We start from the raw sequence: 14,036 nt of genomic DNA on the forward strand, positions 1-14,036 counted from the left end.
GTGTTGAACAGGGGGGAACGTGGCCTGATGAGAACTTGGTGATGACAGAATTTGTGGGGCCCAGTGCCAAATGAAAGTGCTGGGCTGCTTGTTCAAAAATTAAGAACTTCAAGACAGAATTTTAAAAAGGGGGGAGACAGGAGGGAGACCAGTGAGGAGGAAGATCGGGGCTAGGTGCTGGGAGCATTTTGCAGGGAGGCGCCAACAGGCGTTGCAGCGAGCACCCCAACCAAGCCCATGGTGAGGCTTTGTGGAGAGGGGCACGTGAGCCTCAGCTCAGAAGCTCAGAGGACTGGTCTATGTCAAGGCTTTTCGGATGTTACTTCATTTGACATGAGGGGCTGAGATGGTTGGTCCCACATTTGCAGGTGGAAGCTCTGAGGCCTGGGGATACTAAGTGACCTGGTCACACAGAGGGTCGAGGAGGGGCAGGGGCAGGATTTGAATCCAGCTTCCTTTGAGTCCTGATTCCAGGGAGCTGTTGTCCCATTGCAGTGTCCCATCTCCTCTGCCTCCTGAGAAGTTGGGCCTGAGGGCGTCCACATAGCCCTGGCCCAGAAGAGTTTTCGCTCTTGTCAAGACAGGAAGCACCCAGCCCCGGCCTTGCTGTCCTTGCTTTTCCTCACCTTGAGCCTGGGAGGTGTGGGTGTCCTGACTGCAGCCCCACAGACGTGGAAACTGACGTGGGACAGAGCTGGTCCTGGCCTTGGGCCCCTGGACTTGTCTGCTTGCTGCCTTCTCTTGCCTGGATAGGGCAGGGTGGGTTATTCGGGTCTGGAGGCCCAGCCTTTGGGAGGTACAGGGGCCCCTGGGCTCTGTAAGGACGTGAGTGATCAGCCTGCATGGGGCTTGGCTTGGTCAACATTTACCCAAAGACTGGCAGCGTGTCCTTGTTTGTGAATTGGAAAAAGCTGGGTTCTTTTCCTTTCTACAATCAGAAGCTCTGTTAATGTTTTATACTTTGCTCAGTTAATTATTACAGGCTTGTCCCGCTCCTCCAGCTGCTTTGGCTCTGCTCTGGCCGGCCCGTCTCTTCCTCCTTCCTTCTCTCTCCTGACACTCCTCACCCACCTCTGCCCCCCCGCCATCGGTCCCAGCCAGGCTCTCCCTACAGAGATGACCAGGCCCCTGTGCCCTTGGGGAGTCCCCCTATGCTGGAGTTCTCTCAACTCTCCTTTTCACCTGGGCCTTCAGCAACCCTACTTGGCGGACGTTATCCCATCTAACAGATGGAGACACTGAGGCACAGAGGGCAGTGGGACCTGCCCGAGAGTGTGTCCCTTATGCATTCACTGGCTGTTCACCTCTCTAGCACTCACTGCCTCGGAGCAGGCAGAGAGGCCTATGGGGAGCATCTCTCCAGGCTGATGGGGGTCCTGAGCAGGCTGGGTTGGAAGGCAGCCCCCCCAGGGGAGGCAGGGGCCAAACTGGGGCATGGAGTAGGGAACAGGGGAGTAGGGGACAGCATGTTTAAAGGCCCTCAATGCACCCCCCTCCCCCAACAGCCTGAATGCGGGCAGCTCCACTGCCCAACCCTCTTCTGAGCCAGATTTGTGTCTTTACCCTCCGAAGAGCCTGGAGAGGGTAATTCCCAACACAGAGAAAGAATGCCTTGCCAGTGGTAGGCTTGAGAATCGAGCCAGGCAGTGCAAGAGCTGTGTTTGAGGGTCTCCTTGGCCTCCCAGTGTCTCATCTGGGAGCAGCCACACACAGCCCAGTCTGTTTCCACTCACTAAGAGCCCCTCATCCCTACTGTGCCCACCCCATGGGGCTCCTGAGCACTGGGCCCACGGGCAGGAGTGCAGCTCGATTTCCCTGAGGTCGAGTCAGGATTCAGACCCAGGTCTCCCCGCCCCACTTTGTTTGAGACACTGGGCCCCACTGGTGGAGAGAGTTTCCTTCAACCTCTCCCACGTGTACCTTGCTCCTCTGTTTCCATCTGTGTCCTACTGAAAATGCCCAGTAGCCCCTTGAGAGTGAGGGCACAGTCCAGGGTGACCTGCCTGGAGAGACAGCAGGTGAGGCTGCAAAAGGAAATGGGCACATGGTTTGCCGAACACTGGGCACTGACGAACACTGGGCACTGACGGGCTCTCACCTATAGACTGAAACCTTGAGTGCTTCCACCTCCTGAGCACCCAGCGTCAAGGAGCAGCTCCAGTGGGTTGGGCACCTCACATTGCTGTTTGGTTAGCCTTTTGTACAAACAAGAAGAGAAGCCCAGAGAAGTTGGGCGGCTCAGCTGGGAAGAGATGGAGCCAGGAAGGGCCAAGGTCAGTTCCTCAAGTAGCCAGCCACCTAATTGCTGCCTGTGTTGGGCCTGGGAGCAGGGGACAGCCTCTAGGTAAGAAATAGCTGCTCTGGAGCCAAAAAGGCCAGGCACAGGGTTGTGGAGCTTGTCAAAGCAGCTGGGATAGGACACTACCTCACCTGTGGCCCGGGACCTGGTGCCTGAGGCTGGGGAGGGGGGCGCCTGGAGGGGCCCAAGGAGGAACCAGGCAGGACCCAGGCACGGTAGAGTGGTAGGGAGCAGGAAGCCCCAGGATCTGGACCGACTTACCGCTGCCACTTACAGGGGGAGCCAGGAGCGAGCCAGGAGCGAGCCAGGCTGGCCACTGGGATTCTGTCATAGGGATGTGGCTGATGTGAGGGCACAATTAGAGAAGGAGCTAAAGCCCTTAGAGCTTGTTGCCCAGGGTGGCTTGAGGGTAGGCCTTGGTCATGCCCTCCTCCTTTGTAGGTGTGGATTGGGGTGTCCCCAGGCCATGCAGCCAGGCCCCACTGGCTGGAGGCCAGGTCAGGCAAACAGGAAACCAGCGAAACCCCTGGGGTGGTGAGTGCAGCCAGGGTGGGACCCTTCCTTGCTGCCTCTGAGTTTCCAGCCATTAGGGCTTGGGGAAAACTCATGGAGCAGGAGGGTGTGGACAAGAGGGCAGTATGGATGGGTAGGGACAGCCCAGGGCAGAGGTCTGCAAGGCAGAGCAGGAGCCTCCTGAAGTCCAGGCCTCACCGCAGAGCTTTCCCCGACTTTCCAGAGCACTCGATCCCTTCAAGCTACTGGAGACCTGACCAGGGTAGTTTGTTCTCTTTGGAGTCCATGGGGGATGGGAAGGAGCTCTGGGTGCCCTCCGCCTTTCCGGGAACCCTGGGCTTAGTGAGACGTGGTTGTAAGTCAGTGTAGCACAGCCTCACAGAGCAGAGCTCAGGCTGGGTGGAGAGGGGAGCCTTGGCAGAGGGGTTTGCCCAGTGCAGCTCTCCACTGGCTGCTGCTGGGACCAGGGCAGAGGTGAGAGGGCCTAGACCTTGTGCCCGAATACTTGAGTGAGGACCCCCAGCGGTGCTGCATGGGTGTGAGTCCTGCTGCTGCGGCTGAGTCTCAGGCAGGTCCCTCAGCACCCTGTGCCACCTCCTCACCGCCCAGTCACTGTGCGGATAAATGGAGTAAGACGAGTGCACACAGCGTCTGGCACCCAGGAGCACTTAGTAAATGCCAGCTGCCAAGAAGGTGATGGTAGAGGCACCGTCTCCTGGGAGGAATGTTCCAGACCACTGCCTTCCAGCCCTGCCCAGCTAGAGGGTTTACGTGCATTGGGATTTTGGACCCAGGAGGGTGGCTACTGAGATGGAGAGGCCAGGCTGTGTCCAAGCAGCCCCTAAGGTGTGGGGAGTATCTTTGTCACCCCGCATGCCCCTCACCAGACTCAGGACCCCCTACTTTGTTGCATGGCACTGGGGGTTCCCAACACATAGGCCTCTCTGCCCTCGGCCCACTGCTTGGGGTACTGTCCCCACTGTCTGTAGTAGCTCCTTCTGGACCTTGGGTCTTGGCTGAAATGTCTTCTCCTTGGAGGCCCTTCTTGACACCTGGTATCCTCTATTGGCCAGTTTTCTCATTTGTCCTCTGTCCCTTCACTGGACTGAGGTCCATGAGGACCTCATCCACCCATCTCTTGCTCCCTGTTGCACCCAGCTCCAAGCCCAGACTGATCTGCTCTCTCCTCCCACCCAGGGTCCTATCAGTTCCCCACTCCAGCCTGTCCTCTCTCCTCTTCCTGGCCCGTGATGTCAGGTGGCCCCCAGGGTGCTCCCCCCTCATTCAGTGTCTAATTAACACCTCAGCAACAGCTTACCACTGTCCCCACCCTTGCCTGTCCCTGGCAGGAGGCCCTGGGGGGCCTCCTGCCGCCCAGCACCACAGCTGTACTCCAGAGCGTCCTGCTCTCAGCTCCTCCCACCGTCTCCTCCACTGACCGTCCCACCGCTCCTCCCGAGGGCCTGGTGGGGCTCCCTGCCTCCTTTCTCCACAGTCCATTCTAAACCTCTTCTGTCCAATTCAGTAGCCACTAGCTGCATGTGGCTATTAAAACTAACATTTTATCTAAATTATAAGTTCCTTCAACAATAAAATAAATTAAAAGTTCCTTTATTGTTGACAATATTATAGATGTCCCTCATTTCCCCCTCCACCCAGCTCCTGCCCCACCCCACACTATTGTCTATGGCCATGGGTTATGCATATATGCATATAAATTTTTTGGTAACCTCTTCTTTTCCCCTCATGCCCCTCCCCTCTCAGATCTGTCACTCTGTTCCATGCATCCATGCCTCTGGACCTATTTTGTTCCTTAGTTTATTTTGTTCATTAGATTCCACATATAAGTGAGGTCATGTGGTACTTGTCTTTTTTGGCTGGCTTATTTTGCTTGGCATAATACTCTCCAGGCCCCTCTATGCTGTCTCAAAGGGTAAGAGACCCTTTTTCACAGCTGCGTAGTATTCCATGGTGTGAATGTCCCACAGCTTTTTTATCCACTTGTCTACTGATGGGCACTTGGGCTGTTTCCAGGTCTTAGCTATTGTAAACTGCGCTGCTATGAACATAGGGGTGCATAGATTCTTTCTGATTAGTGTTTCAGGACTCTGGGATATCTTCCTAGAAGTGGGATGGCTGGGTCTAGTGGAAGTTCCATTTTTAATTTTTTGAGGAAACTGCATGCTGTTTTTCACAGTGGCTGCACCAGTCTGCACTCCCACCAGCGGTGTACCAGGGCTCCCCTTTCTCCACACCCTCGCCAGCACATGTTGTTTGTTGATACATTGATGGTGGCCATTCTGACAGGTGTGAAGTGATACCTCATTGTGGTTTTAATTTGCATCTCTCTGATGATTAGTGACGTTGAGCATTTTTTCATATGTTTATTGGCCATCTGTATGTCTTCTTTGGAGAAGTGTTAATTCAGGTCCTGTGCCTTAGTTGCCCCAGTCAATTTCTTTATTTTTTAAATTGATTTTAGAGAGGGAAAGTGAGAGAGAAACATCGACCTGTTGTTCCACTTATTGATGCATCATTGGTTAATTCTTGTATGTGCCCTGACCAAGGATCAAATCTGCAACTTTTGCGTATCCAGACGATGCTCTAACCAACTGAGCTACCCGGCCAGGGCACCTCGGTCAATTTCAAGTGTTCAGTAGCTACGTGCAGCTAGTGGCTGGTGGGTTGGCCAGCATAGGCCTAGATGTTTCCACCATCAAAGATCATGTCATCGGATAGCTTTGAAAGCTAACAGATTAGTCATCTTCAGGCCCAGGACGATGCTGTTGCTCTGCTCAGAGCCTTCAGTGGCCCGTGGCTGAGGCCAACCTCACCTGCACCCTGCCCCAGCCCCTCTAAGTGGAAGCTGTGTGGGTCCAAGCCCTGGAGAGCAGTGGCTTCATACAGGTGATCAGAGAAATGCTCTACAAGTTGCTTTACTCTCTGAACCTCAGTTTCCTCATCTGTAAAATGTGAAAATAATTCCTACTTCCAAGGATGGTTGTGAGGGTCAAGTATATATAAAGCCCAGCCAACAACTGGCATATATTTAAGCGTGTGATAAGTGGTGACTGTTGCATTAACATGAATAAGGCAGGGTGGGGGCAGATCTAGAGAGGGCAGCTGTGAGCCTCAGTGCTGGATGGTGGGAGCCACTGCAGGCTTCTGAGCATAACTGCCCCGTTGGCTGGTACCTGAGGATGACTAATCTGTTTAGCTAACAGTACTGTCCATTGAACATTTTGGGATGGTGGAAATGTTCTGTATCTCCACTGCCCACTGTCCTCTAGGGACCAGAAGCTGATATCCTGGGTGGGCCAATGATGGGGAAAGGGGAAGAGGCCCTAAGGAGCAAGGGCAGGTCCCAGCCTTGGGAATCAACTTTCCCAGGCCACATGTTCTCCCTCTGTGGCAGCTGGCAGGAGCTGGGAATGGGTGGAGCGATTTGGAGGAAGGAGAGGGCCAGGACGCACAGGGGCTGGTTGTGGAGCAGGGGAAGAGGTGGGGTTCACCATGGAAGGGGCTTCTGGGCTTGGGCGTTGGACTGAGCATTCAGCGAGGCCAGACCCTTGTGCCCAGGCAAGTTGTGTGTTCTGGTGGCACGGGTGCCCTGTCCTCCTCCAACACTGCCTGACTAGTCCAATAACTGGTTCCCAGTGTAGCCCTGCCTCTCCCTCTGGGCCTTGGTTTCCTTATCTGTGGCTGGGACAGCTGCTGCCTCATGGTGAACAGGGTTTGCCAGGACTCTAGTCACCTGGAACAGATGGAGTCCTTGGCCAGGGCTGGCCTCATGAGCCAACTCCTTTGCTCTGGAGAGTGCCAGGGGAGTAGAATTCCTGGGGACTGGGAGTCCTGGTACAGCAGACCCTCCCTCAGCCAGGCCATTTGTGTTTGGCTTAGGATAAGACCCCCAAATCTGCAGCCCTACTGGGCCCTGGTCTGTCAGCAGGTGCAGGATGCATGGGGGAGGGGTGTCTCAGTTCCCATCTGTTTCATTTCCACTATTCCAGTGTGGCTAAGCAAATACCTTAACCACCCGAAACATCTGTTTTTTCATCTGTAAAAGGGAGACAAAAGTATGCTCCTCCAGGATTGGCCCCCTGAATTGGCTCCTAATTTCTCTCCAGCCGTCATAGCCGCAGTGCCTGGCATACAGCAAGGTCTTGGTAAATGCCCACCAGTAGCCTGGATAATGACCTGGTTGTAGAGTGACCCCTGCGTGTAGGCTTGACCTTTGGAGCCCTGCCTGATGGATGTGAACCGGGACCAGAGGTGAAAAAATAAGCAGCGTCAGTTTCGTGCACCTTGCCAGAACTCCAGAATCTGTCGTGTTCTCAGCTACCTCCGCTGCTCATCTCTCCATGTGGATCACGGAACCTCATGTCAGAAAGCCCCTTATTTAGACCCAGAGACGAAGGGAGTATAGAGGTCATGGTCGCTGCCTTCTGATCCCTGCGATGCTGACTTGTTCTTCTCAATCCTAAGAAAGAACCTGGAAGCAATAGCAGAAGCTCCAGGGAGGCTGATTCAGGCCAACAGGAGAATTCTAGCAGCCCAAGGGCTTGGACTGGGCAGCTCTAAAAATCGGACAAGCAGAAGCCAGATGGGTACTTGGCAGGGACACTGGCCTGGGGCAAAGGTTTGGACAATATTCTTATTTGAGGGCCCTGGGAGAAGAGTCTGAACCCTCCGTGGGGCTCTAGATTCCCCAGGTTCTGCTTGGAGTCCAGAAAGCCCAGAGAGTCACTGGGAAATGCCCCAGGAGGTGGTAGGTTCCAGTTGTTGGTAAGTAGCCCTGCAACTGGCCTAGTCCTTCAACAGAGTTGGCCAGGAACCAGGCCTGACGTGTTCAGTCAGGTCATCTGGCAGGAACCCCAAATGAAAGGAAAGAAACAGGCATTTTTAGACCATCTACCAAGTGCCAGGCTCCATGCAGGTGTTTTAATACCTCATCTCATCCAGATCTTTCACAGGACTGCAAGGGAGAGGATGACATATTCCATCTTCATCTGAAAATGGATGCCCAGAGAGGCTAAGTAACTTTTTTAAGGACACACAACTACTAAGTTACAGCACTGGGATTCAAACCAAATCCTTCTGAGTTCCAGTAACACTGGAAGCCAGTATTTACTGAGCACCTGCTGTATGCTTAGGCCCAGTTACTAATCCTTGACATGGATTAACTAATTTTATTCTCATAATAACGCTATGAGACAGGGAGTGTTATACTTCCATTTTACTTAGAGGGGGAACTGAGGCACAGAGAGGTGGAGTAATTTCCAAAGTCGGAGACAGTGTTCAGATCTGACATTGTCGCCACTGGCTTACTCTGTCTTAGGAGCTGCTGAGCATGGTAGAGTTGGCTGCAAAGATGCACCTGCCGCCTTCCTCACGGAGATGGGCAGAGCCCTTGGGTCATGTGGGGCAGAACTGAGATGGGGCAGGTGAGCACAGGGAGGTGAACTTCAGCTCAAAGTCAAGCTGCCCTTTCAAACAGATGAACTCTTGGTGAGGGGTGAAGGTCTATCTGAGGGTGCTCCCAGGCTGGGGGGTTCAGATGGGCAGATTCCTTCCCAGGAGTGGAGACTGAAGGTGGGTGGGCTGACATCCAAGATTTCCCCCTATTGACAGAGTGCTCTGAGTGCCTACTAGGGGTTGGGCCTGTTTGCTGCTGGACACAGACCACAGATGCCCCTTCTCCCAGTTGAAGGAGTTGAATGCCCCAAGGCTGTCCCAGAGATGAGGACACCAGGAATCAGGGTCATGAGGCAGGCGAGGAAGGAGGCCAGAAGTTGGCCAACAGGGGAAGTGGCCATTAGGACATGAGCGGCTGAACCACAGAGGAGGCCGCCTTAGGGTCCCCCCCCCCCCCCCGCTGAGCTAGGACCCTGGTCAGCGCAGGCAAACTCAGGACCATGGATAGCTCCACGGGACTCCCATCACCCCTGTGACAGCTGACAGCTGTCAGGGTTGTTTGCACTGGGAGACTGCTGCCCACCTGGCCAGCTCCACAGTCACAGCCTGCAGCCTCCAGGGAGCGCCTGTCTCCTCTCTGGCCAGGAGCCCTCACTGGACTCAGTCTGAGCCCCAACCCTGACGTCACGTCGGTGTCATGGGGTTTGGGCTCATCTGCTTCCCCACCTCGCTCCATCAGTCTTCCAAGCATGTGGGGCAGAAGTGGGAAGAAGGGGGGCCAAGAAAAAAATCTGCCCAGCTGGGACCTTCTGGCTAAGGCACAGCCACAGCCACCATGAGGCTACAAGGAGCAGGAGGCCCAGAATGGGCTGGTCCTGCTGTCATCCTGGGTCAGGGTCAGCTTCAAGAAGCACCTGGCCCATGCCCCACCACCTTCATGCACTCAAATGGGAGACCTGGCCCCTGAGGCTGAGTGCAACTCCCAGAATATCTGGGGGTCCCTCTATGGAGGCTCCCAGACAGCCTCACAGTTCTTTCCTCCTTTCCCAGGAGCCCTAGGAAGCAGGGTGCTGTTCCTCCTCCCCCCATCAGGCTCAGACTCTGGCCAGGCTCTACTTGCTAAGCCCCCCCACACACACTCTGCTCCTTGTTACTTTGAGACAGGACAGCACCCACCGGGGCCCAGACCCGAGTCTTTGCCTCAGCTGCTCCTCCCCCACCCCAGGCTCTCTTTACTCTGCCAGGCTGGGGAACAGCAATAGCAGTAGGAAGAGCCCTTGGCGTGCACTAGGTACTTTCCATGATTATTATTGAATCCTTGTATAGGTAAGGAAAGGAAGGTGCAGAAAAGTTATTAGCCTGCCCAGGGTTACAGGGAAATGGCAGAGCCAGGATCAGAACCGGGTAGTCTGGTTCCAGAATGTGCACATGGAAGTGAAAGGGAGCCTTTGAGGTGGCCCAGGGCAATGCAGGGCAACCTTATTGAGCACCTGCTGTGTACAGGTCCCACCCTGTGAGCTCATAGTCCTGCTGCCCGGGAGGGGAGATGGACTGGTCTGCCCAGTTCAGTGTCTCATTTTAAGTGGGCAGGGCAGGCGTGAACATACTCCATTTTATAGATGGGGAACTTAGACTGAGAGGGGACAAGCGACCCTGAGGCTCGTGTTCACAGTGGTCATGGGAACTCAGAAGACTGGTTCAGTGCTCCCAGCTCACAGTCAAGAAGAGGGTTGGGAGACCTCTCTGCTCTGCCCTTGAGGAGACAATCTCTTCTCAACAGAGCAGCCCAAGCGAGCCTGTTCAAACCCAAGGCAGAGCATACTCCTCAGAGTCCTCCAGTGACAACCGTGTGTCCAGCTGTGACCCCAGACCCTGTGTGATCTGAACCCATCCATCTCCCTCTGATCTGCTCTCCTTGCAGTGTCTCCTGAGTACTGGCTGTTCCTTCTGCCTGGAATCTTCTTCCCTGAACCCTCATCTTCAAGTCTCACTCCTCGGTGAGGCCTGCCCTGCCACCCTATTTGTCACTGATCACCCCCTCTTTACCCAGCTTTATTCTTCAGAGCATTACTCTTCCTAATGTACAATATTACTCGACTCGTTTATTTAGGTTATTGCACTCCCTTTCCCCGCTCACCCCAAGCATGCTCTGCGGGGTGGGCATCTGTGCTCCTGGGCCCAGCACAGTGCCTGGCACACATCATGCTCTCGAGAAGTCACTGCTGAGTGGATAAACGGATGATATAGGTTGGCTGAGCACCCTATGGGTGTTGTGTGGGCCAAATGAGATGGTGGTTGTTCCATCCAGTGGGTTGTCTTCACTAGTCACTGATAGACACTTCGTAGGACCCTATCACCTACTTGGGTTGAACTTGGCAGATGGAAGGGGCTCAGGATAGCTTTATCACTGGATTAAATCCCACTATTGACCCCACAGAATCAAGTCTGACCCTTATGAATTGCATGACACTGAGCAAGTTACATCATCTCTCTCACCTCAGTCTTCTCATCTGTGAAATGGGGATGACAATCGCACCTGCTCCATGTTGGGAGGATTCAGTGAAGTCATGCGTATAATGTGCTCAGGACAGCAGCTAGGTTGTATCAGTGACCATCAGCTTTATGCTTACATCTGATGGTTGCTCCATGAAGCTTTACAAATGCTGCTGGCTAGGTTCCAGTTTGGTTCCATGGCTTTTGCCCACAGCCAGGCCAGCTGCACTGGGGAGAAATACGGTCTCAGCTATAAGGAGGGATGTAGGTGCTGGCTTGGGAACAGAACTTATGTTCAAGTCTTGACCATCTACTTAATGTCATTGGGGAAAATCTCGTTGGCTTTCTGAGTCTCAATTTCCCCACCTATAAAAACAAAGCCGTTACAGTGACCTCCCAGGGTGGTTGAGACCTGAGACCCTAGTTCCCAATGCTTTCTTTTATCCTGTTTCCTACTTATATGCCTCTTAGTCAAAAAAATGTATTTGAAGCACTTATCAAAATATGTGAAGATAAGGTAAGGAATGAAGCCAGGAAGTTTAAAAACTACAGGCAGCTTTGAGTGAAGGTGTCCCCCCAAATGGGGGCACTGACTTGCTCTAGCTGACCACTGTGCACTTTTGAGCTTCCTGGCAGCCCAAATGATGAGAGAAACATGCTCAGTTCCATGATTCTCGGCAGCGAGCTAGGCTGGGACCTTATGAAGGGGCCTCACTCTGAAGGTCGCAGTGAGTGAGGAAGATCCCAGGCATTGGTGAGTCCGTCCTTCGAATGGCACAGCTGGCCAGGTGTACCCAGATCCTGAAAGCCAGCCTGGCCAGGGGAGTTGGGTCATTGTGACCTCGGTGGGGTCAAAGGGCACCCTTTGGGAAAAGCAGGGTGTGTTCACTTGCCTCCCTGAGTTTCTTACCTGCTGAGGCTTTTGTTCACTGCTGCCAGGGGATTTAGTCCTGGCCCTGCCCGGCCCTGCCCTGCTCTCCACAGCCCACAAGCCAGTTCAGTCCAACCAGGGCAGGGATTAAGGTGTGCCCTGGAGAGGCAGGTCCCAAGTAGGGGAAAAGAGTCTGCCAGAAGGACCAGGGCTCTCTTGCCAGGTCCTGAAATCCTTAGGTGGGTCACTCTGGAGGCTTCTGCTGTGCTGACCTCAATTTTCAGTTGCCTTAGACCTGGTTCCTGCCATGGCAACAACTCCCCGCCTGCCTTTATTGGCCTCACCCCGGTGCCCCTCCACTCACCCTGCTGGCCTGGTCTGCCTGGGCTCACTTTGCCAGAGCAGCGCTGGAATCTACGGTGGAGCCCAGAAGACCCATTTCAAAATGCTGCCAAGGAGCAACCCCTCCCGCCTTCCCAAACGCCAGTGGAGACCACCCCTACCTCTGCCCTGGGACAGCTGACCTCAGGAGAGGTTAGGCCCACCCCCAACTGCCCTGCCTGCCTGCAGTCAGCTGCGCTAGCCACTCGGCAGGCTCCGGGGAGGGCACACATTCAAACTGAATGAGGTGGGGCAGCTTGGACCTGAGAGTGCAAGTCCTGCCCTGGCCAGGGGAGTGGTGATAGTGCAGGTACTGTTCTTGACTGGCTTGCTCAGGACTCCTCACCAAGGTGAGGCCAGGAAGGATGTGTGGCATAGGAGTCCAGCCACCCAGGTTCACCCTGAAATCCCTTGGTTTCCTCCTTTGTAAAATGAAAGGGTTGGAGGAAATGGTCCTTAAAATTTGTTCTAGATCAAACCGTTTATGATTCTGTGCTTTAGGACCATGTGGCTTAGAGTAAATTATGTTGGAACCTTTCAGCCTTGAGAATTGAAAGGAACGAAAGTTTGCCCTGGCCCGTGTGGCTCGGTTGAGCGTCGCCCAGTGCACCGAAAGGTCACCACTTCAATTTCCCATCAGGGCACATTCCTGGTTGCCCGTTTGACCCCCAGTCGGGATTCGTACAGAAGGCAACTGATTGATGTTTCTCACATTGATGTTTCTCTCTCTCCCTTTCCTTTCCTCTCTCTAAAATCAATAAAAAACTTTTAAAAAAAAGAAAGGAACTCGTTTGGCACGCTCTTCCTCTTGCAACATGCCCCCGCTTTTCCCGTCCCACTCTTCCTCCCCCTCGGGCACGTTACCTCTGCCTTTCCCTCTCCTAGGCTCCAAGGGCCTTCTTTGGCTTCTGTAACTTGTTTCCTGAGCCTACACAGCCCAGGCGGCTCACTTCTACTACCTCTGTAACTTTCTAAGTAAACTTGCTCGTGTAATTTGGAGGAAAAAACCCCAGAAAGGAACGAAAGTTGACTGAGCACCCACTGCACACCAAGAACTCTATCCATTTCACTGATGTAGAAACTGAGGTTCAGAATGGTGTGGAGCCTTGTATTAGGTCACAGTCATTTAAAGCCAAGTGCCTAATTTTCCACTGTACCCTGCTGTCCTCAGAATTAGGAAGTAAAGGGGGAGTATGACAGGACGACACCCAAATGACTCAGAGAAAGAACCAGAGAAGCCACAGGAAGGAACTTTTAAATATTTTTACCTTCACCTGAGGACATGCCCATTGATTCTAGAGAGAGAAGAAGGGCGAGAGAGACATCGATGTGAGAGAAACGGGGGAACGAAGGTCCAACCAACTGAGTCACCCAGCCAGGGCAGAAAGGACCATTTTAAGGGGAAGAATGTTCTAGGTGGAAGGACAGTGCCCTACTCACGGGGATCTATGGAATGGGAAATGACACCATATGCCAAAGGCCAGGTTTCTTTCCCAACCCGTCCTGTGTCTTGGTGGGTCACCCCAAGCAAGTCACTGGTCCCACTCAGCGAAATGAGTATAACATTCCTGCCTGCCTGCCCAGCCCCATGGGCTCAAGGACAAAATGAGCTGGGTTTATAGTGGGAGTGCTCTCCTGCTGCGCAGGCTCGCTCATGAGATAAACTACGTGCACAGCAAGTGCGGAGTTGAGTTAATAGCAACGAGCCTGTTCAGTTTCCTGGTTGTCACAGATGTATCCTGGTGATGTAAGAGGTTAACCCTGGGCGGGACTGGGCAAGGGGTGTAGGGAACTCTGTACTGTCTTTACAACTTTTCTGATAAACTGCAAATCATCTAAAATAGAAAGTCTATTTAAATTGTTATATATATATATATATATATATATATATATATATATATACACACACACACACATACACGAAGTCCTCGACAGCCATAACAAACTGATAAATTAGACTGTGTAAATAGAGAATGGCTCTGCTCATGAATCACTTATGCACAGAGAATGATTTCTTCAAAATAACCATGGAATATTATGTAGGAATTAAAAGGAGGTGGTAAA

General features: G+C 53.3%; 1 protein-coding gene across 1 annotated transcript in view; it reads left to right on the plus strand.

Moving 5' to 3' along the window:
- Nucleotides 1-14,036, plus strand: part of MGAT3 (beta-1,4-mannosyl-glycoprotein 4-beta-N-acetylglucosaminyltransferase) — a 30,587-nt gene that overhangs the window by 11,112 nt on the left and 5,439 nt on the right. The window lies entirely within an intron of this gene.

The sequence above is a fragment of the Miniopterus schreibersii genome, assembly GCF_964146895.1.
Source record: "Miniopterus schreibersii genome assembly, chromosome: 2".
NCBI lineage: Eukaryota > Metazoa > Chordata > Mammalia > Chiroptera > Miniopteridae > Miniopterus > Miniopterus schreibersii.